At 34.8% G+C, this 6,454-nt stretch overlaps 1 long non-coding RNA gene across 1 annotated transcript; it reads left to right on the top strand.

Moving 5' to 3' along the window:
• Positions 1-1,654: 1,654 nt before the first annotated feature.
• LOC105740013 lies at positions 1,655-5,727 on the top strand. Its single transcript, XR_001116024.2, has 3 exons — positions 1,655-1,758; positions 2,736-2,803; positions 3,943-5,727. It is a non-coding gene; the product is annotated as an uncharacterized LOC105740013 (long non-coding RNA).
• The last annotated feature ends 727 nt before the right edge of the window (positions 5,728-6,454 follow it).

Below are 6,454 nucleotides of genomic sequence, written 5' to 3'. Positions count from 1 at the left end.
GTGAAGAACTCTAGATCATAAAGAACCTAAAATATAGAATTTTCAGCATTATTATAATCTATTTAGTTGCACATTCAGGTTTATTTGTTACTGAAACTTAGTAACTTGCTTTTGGGAGTTTTATATAGAGCTTCTGTGTCTTGTTTGTTTGCACAAGTTTGTTTATGGTGAAGTGCAAAGTATTTTATTAAAAGGGATTTGAGCCACAGATGACAAATAATTACAGGAACATATAACATAAACTACACTTCGACTTTAAAGCAGGTTTAGGTTATATTACTTTGGTTATTATTCTTTGTTTTCAAAAGGGAATGATGAGTTATAGCTATATGCCCAAATATTTAGGCGAAACACTACAAAAGAAGGGTGAAGAGACCTTTTATCTAATGGCCAAAGTAGAAGGTAGCACTCATAAAATATACTGTTTTGTGTAATAAGTGAATGGAATCTTTACACAATTTTTTTGCTAGGGTTAATTGTTTAGGAAACTTTTCTAATTGGCAACTACTTCATAGAAAAACTTGATCCAGACTTATATGTGGAACTTCCCTTTATATTAACTTGCTGAAATTATTAAAGTTAAAGGCTTGTTTTTCCAGGTTGATACTCTCAAGACCTACAAAGACCAGTCACATTGAAGCAATCAGTTGATTACCGTCATGATGCCTGTGTATGTTTATTTCATGTCAGACACACCTGAGGTCTGTAATTGAATACATAAAGAGTGCAACCATGGAAGAAACGAGGTTGGCTTGTGGTGTTCTTACGGCATCATCAACACAGCTTCAAGTGCACCATGAGCATGAGCACTGCCAAGAAAATATATTGGCTCTCAACTCTCAGAATACTGCCATGTCTAGAACTTTTGGCCTTGCCAGCCACTGGGCAGTAAGAGACAGTAACAAATCACAGCAGATACTGCTTCCTTAGAGCAATTAAATTACATCAGAAAAACTAAGCTGAATGATAACAAAACAATTTCTAAATGTCAGGAGCCTAAATCAATTCATTCATAAGTTGCTCATTTCACATGTCCATGATGTTGCTTATGTCTCTACTCACGGGTCATTGTCACCTTTATATCAGGATCTAGGGGACAAAGCAGCCACTCCAGAACATTGAAAGTTACTGTAGTCAAGGAAAAAAAGAATGTTTTGAGGCACACTCTGAATTTTCGCCTCTAGAAGGAAATAGACACTTTAGTCTACTAACATTTCAATAAGCAAAGGGAAATCACATTCTATAACTAAATTCAGTGGGCAGTGAGCTATATCCTATCACGTGTATGAAGAAGCCAAAAACTACGTAAGCAATCCTAATGTTTATCACCTTAAATTTATCCATGCATGCTACTGTGGTCACTTTCACTGTAAAAGCAGTCATTGCAGAATCATCACCATTATCTCAGTATATTAGTCAGGGTAATTAATATTAGTTTCTGAACCAAACTGCAAATATCTGTGACTTAACACAATTTTTTTTCTTCTCATTCATATAATAATTCAGTAGAGGATTAACTTTCTGAAATTCCTTAAAGGTTTTCACTGAATCCTCTGCATTTAATATAAAGAGGAGTATGAGAAGCATTGCGTGAGGTATCTTATAGCTCAGTCTAAAAGTGGGAAATATAACTTCTACCTACATTTCATTCACCAGTGAAATGGTCTCATCCTACCTGCAATTGAGGCTGAAAAATACAGCATTTCCGTATGGTCCAAAGAAGGAAATAATGTTATCATCTCACCAATCTCTGTCAAGGTCAGTCCTTCTGATGCCAAAGTATCTGCTTTAATCTTCCTCCCATTATAAAACACACCGACTTCTCCTCTCAAAATGAAAAATGCAGAGTTCTTTCAAGGTCTGGCATCCAGCTCAAAATTTAGTATCTCCGACCACTCATGATTCTCCCAATGAAGTCCAGATAAGGTCCTCATTTCTCAGTAAAATCTAAACTTAAAAGACTAAATATGTGTCCTGTGTACAAATATGCAATGGTGAAGTGGGAACAAGGTGGCAGCAATAAATACATCTCTATCACCACAGTCATTTGTTCTTGACTATTTGCAAATCATTTCAGGAAGACATGGTGAAACATCCTACACTGTGAGCGGCAGAACCCCATGTGCACTGCAGTCTCATTTCCTACCCTCCGGAGGAGTATATACACTTTTCCTACATAAATAATGGCCACATTTTTGTATCGATACATTGTAAGTTCTAAGATGTGTATTTTTTAAGAGGAATTAAAATACAAAAGCATATACCTAAAAGATGTTCCTCGGGATATATCTGTATATATTCTCTACTCTTGTCACTTTAAATAAAAATACAGTGGTCCCTTGATATCCTCAAGAGATTGGTTCCAGGACCCCAGAGGATACCAAAACCAGCACATATTCAAGTAATCCTGTGGAACCAGAGTATACAAAAAGTCAGTCCTCCGTATCTGAGGGTTTTTCATCCCGTGGATACTGTATTTTGATCCACATTTCAATGCAGATAATGATTTTTTAATTAAAAAATCTCTATATAAGGGGATGCACACAGCTCAAGCTCATGTTGTTCAAGTGTCAACCGTATTAATTTTTTTGATTTCTGTGCAATATAATTTAAATAACATAATTATGCGAACTGCATGTCATTAATTACATATACTAAGAGGTGGCATAACTGTGTGTTTAAATTCCAAGAAACGGTGGCTAGCTAATTTAATTCTCCTCTCTGCTCTGCCACAGACAAGTTCTGAAGTCTTGAGCAAATCATGAGTATCTGTCCCTAGCTTACTCGTCTTAAGAAGGAGCCAGTAAGTAGCAATTATCTTTCAGTGTTCTTATGAGGAGTAAATAACCTGTACACATCAATGCTTAGGACAGAGACTGCCATGTAGTATTATGTCTGGAGTTGGTTCCTGCCGGTGGGTTCAGTGGGTTCGTGGTCTTGCTGACTTCAAGAATGGAGTCGTGGACCTTTGCCCTGTTACATATCTTAAAGATTGCATAGACCCAATGAGTGAGCGGTAGCAAGGTTTATTGTGAAGAGCAAAAGGACAAACCTTCCACAGCATGGAAGGGGACACTAGCAGGTTGCTGCAGCTGGCTGGGGTGGCCAAGTTTTAGTCCCGTATTGGCCCCTCCCATGTTCTGTTTTTGTCCTATCAGAATGCCCTTTTTTTCAATCCTCCCTGCAATTGGCTACTTTTAGGATCCTGCTGATTGGTGCATTTTACAGAGCGCTGATTAGTGCATTTTACAGAGCGCTGATTAGTGCATTTTACAATCCACTTGCTGGCTACAGAGCACTGATTGGTGCATTTTACAAACCTCTTGCTAGACAAAAAAGTTCTCCAAGTCCCCACTCCACCTAGGAAGTCCAGCTGGCTTCACCTCTCAGTATGTTCTGAATAAATTTGGCTATTAAATACGTGATATGAATTAATCAAGCAGAGAAAAAGTTACTAGTGACAGGGAAAAGGAGAAAATATGTATTCAATATTATTTTGTAAACAACTTATAAATATGCTTCACCTATGAGTTTCTTCTTAGTACCTTAGAAACTATAACACCAAGGAAAATTTTGGGTAGTTTAGGGAAGTGCATTATTTGATAATGTGAAAAATAAGATGATTGTGATAAAGCAACTTGGGAAAAAAAGAAATGGCATGAATCTTGAGAACAGGTACTTTCTGAGAATTTTCATGTTTGGAAAAGAGCAAGCTAAAAATTTGGAAGCGTATTTGTTGAGAGGCAATTTTCAATTGGTGTCATGCATTTCTGTGCATCTTGCAAATAGAAAGGCACTAGCTTCACATTTATTACAGGTTTTCCTTTTTAAAGATCTTTATATAGTGGATAGCCCTGGAAGATCAAGATATTGTTTATTTATGGATGAGAGAACAGATTTGTTTATTTTCAAGTAAAATGAAAATAGTGTTTTCCTCCACAGAAAACATCAGACAGGTGTGCTTACTGCTCATTTGTTAAAGATTTAAGTTTCCTTTACTTGGAGTACTTCATCTGTGACACAAACTGTGTGTAGCATCAACTTGAACTCCTTGTCATTCTCTCCAGTAAACTTGAGCGAAAACAGGAACCAGAGCAAACATGAAGCTCATGCACCTCTGTGCTGTGCTGCAAGTAATAGAAGTCTTTCTGTCTCTGACCAGTTATGTGTCTTCTGCCAGCATCCATAAAACTGAAGCAGGCTAACTTGTAAGCTCAGATCCTTCACAGTTCTTGACAATAGTCCCTTAAATCTGTCTGCAGATGCACATCCCTTGGAAAAATTATGCATCCTTTGAAGAATAATTAATATCTTAGTTAATGACAACTATATGACAGGATAGATCACTATAAGCTTCTTCCCAGATTACTATAACTTTTAGGTAAATAATGTATATGCCATTTTTTCTGAGGTTATCTAGCCATTTTCAATATGGAAAACAATATTGTATAAGATAAGCTGAGCACATTTTTCACTTCATTTTTGTTTTGCAAAACAATTTTATTGCTTTTGTTAATGCCCCAATCATCAATACTGCTTAGCATAAGAGCTGAGTTTGAAGAATTATCATGTTGCAAATGTGTTTTGTTCATTTATTTCAAATTAGTAGATAGAATTGAGAGGTGGAAAATTTTAGAAAAATCTTAGTTAATCATACTTGGAATTTGGTTATGTAGTATCTTTTTCTCTTTTGGGGAATACAAAGATTGATAAACTAGTGATAATCTTCACTCTTGGAGCCATTAGATGCTCTCATGATGTTAGCACAGAAGAGAAATTTATAATGTTGCAGTGAGGTAAGGAAATAAAACATGTAAGTCTTTGCAAACAGCACTATGGGAGCCCTTGCAGGCTAAAAATTAGACACCAAAGCATTTTTTGTTACTTTTGGAGAATAAAAGAAGTGTGCCCCTCAATGTCTTGTGGGAGAAAAATATATAGTTTGATACACTTGTCAATATCTCTAACTCAAAAATGATGAGTATAAGGAGTGACCCTTATTGTAGTCTTATATTTCTCTCCAACAATTAAGAGAGTTGGTGGGGATGTTTTTTCTATGAGTTCACCCAGGGTCCCAGGAGATTTTCATCTTGTTTCTCTTCGTAATCCTATCTTAGTGTTTCATCCTCATGGCTAAGTTCAGCAATACTTCTGCATTCCAGCCGGGGGAAATGTGTAAGAAGAGATGTAAAAACAATCGGCTTTGTCTTGATGGAGATTAACTTAAATTTATGCTCATAATATAATTCATAGTATACTTGATCAAAATTAATCACTGATAAGAGACTATAGAAGGTAATCTCCTGCTTGTGGTCATATGTACTTAGGATTCTATTACTAACAAAATGAAAGAATGCATTCTATGGACAATTAGTGGTTTCTAGTACAAAGAAATTACCAGGTCATTTCCAATTCCCAATATTTAAAAAAAGCTTATTTCTTACTGCACTATCAAATTGGAAAGGTCAGTACAGGGGCATTCAATAATAGTAAAAATACAGATAACAATCATATGTATCACAACAGAATCATTTAAAAAGATGTGTATTTAAAATGTGATTATTGCATTATATTTCCCCTGGCAGAAAATAATAAACTGGAGAAAAATCACATTTGATTTATGTCTGTTACATGGATTTTTAAAATTTGTATCACTGAACGTTTTTTAAAGGCAAACTAACTGAGGCCTACCGAAGATAAATAAATCTTTAGTTATTTTGGTAAATATATTTTACGATTTCATTCTTTTTCAACTTAAGTTAGATAATAAGTACTATATTCTCTCCTAATGTAAATGTTTATGAGCATTGAAACTCCATCTGGAGAAAATAGAGACACTTTTAATTTAAATGACATTTGAAGAAGGAAATGTATAAATGTATTCAAAACTGTAAGTGAAAATGGGAAGGTCCTATTAGAAAAAAAAGAAAGAACAAACACTTTCCAATGACCTTTCTTTAATGTTAGCAAATTTATTATGATCTGTTATGAAAGGCTGTTTTGCCTTCCTTGTTTCTACTGTCTCAACTCCCTAAGTACTAATTCAGTTGAAAAGTAACTTCAGGTATGGGTCCAATTTAATTTCCCTCTACAAGATCTGCAGTGCCATTAATTAGAATCATATAATCTTAGAGCCAAAAGGATCCTTAGAGATTATCTAATCCTATTCTATTAATGCATGAGGAAATGGACTTAGCAATCTGTCTAAGGTTACACAAATTCAAAAACACATAGAAAGTTTTCATAATCAAAAGTATAAAACAATTGTTACTAATTTATGTATAAGAAAATATTAAATATCATTTTATGAAGTGATTCTGATCATTTTAATGAGTTCAAAACAATGCTTCTAAATATTTCAGAATTTTAGTTTATCATCCAAATATAATAATAATATACACTTTTATAAATGACAGAGTCTTCCACAGTGAAAATTACTAATTATAAGAAAGAG

This window comes from Nomascus leucogenys, chromosome 7b (assembly GCF_006542625.1).
Source record: "Nomascus leucogenys isolate Asia chromosome 7b, Asia_NLE_v1, whole genome shotgun sequence".
Taxonomy (NCBI): domain Eukaryota; kingdom Metazoa; phylum Chordata; class Mammalia; order Primates; family Hylobatidae; genus Nomascus; species Nomascus leucogenys.
Note: the sequence above shows the minus strand (reverse complement) of the source record. Positions and strands in the feature narration are given on the sequence as shown.